Raw genomic sequence first — 544 nt, 5'->3', positions numbered from 1 at the left:
AAGGCTATATTATCTTTAAAAAAAAACAATCATGTGATCGCCACAGAATAACTGGGTCCTAAACACCGCCGGATTTAAACAACGTGATCGCCACAGAATGAGTAGGGTCCTGCACAGAATAACAGGGTCCTAAACACCGCCGAAAATGAATCATATGATCACCACAGAATAACAGGGTCCTAAACATCGCCGAATTGAACCTCAGTCATGCAGGTACACTAATGCAGGAAGGACACAAAAGAAATAATGTTTATCGACATAATCAATAAAATGTAATTCTACACATTTAACACTATAATAATTCACGTTGTTGCCTAGTATGCTGCGATCAGTCTGCACATTATCAATAATGACATGTCTGAACAATTATTATTATTGTTGTTGTTGTTGTTGTTATTATTATTATTATTATTATTATTATTATTATTATTATGTGAAAGCTTTGTACTTTTTGACACAGGATGGCGCTATAATTCCTTAAAGAGAACAAATGTGTGCAATGTTTGTGAGAATTTAGAAAATCCAGATCTGAGTCATGCAACAG

The sequence above is a fragment of the Thalassophryne amazonica genome, chromosome 14, assembly GCF_902500255.1.
Source record: "Thalassophryne amazonica chromosome 14, fThaAma1.1, whole genome shotgun sequence".
Classification (NCBI taxonomy): Eukaryota; Metazoa; Chordata; class Actinopteri; order Batrachoidiformes; family Batrachoididae; genus Thalassophryne; species Thalassophryne amazonica.
Note: the sequence above shows the minus strand (reverse complement) of the source record.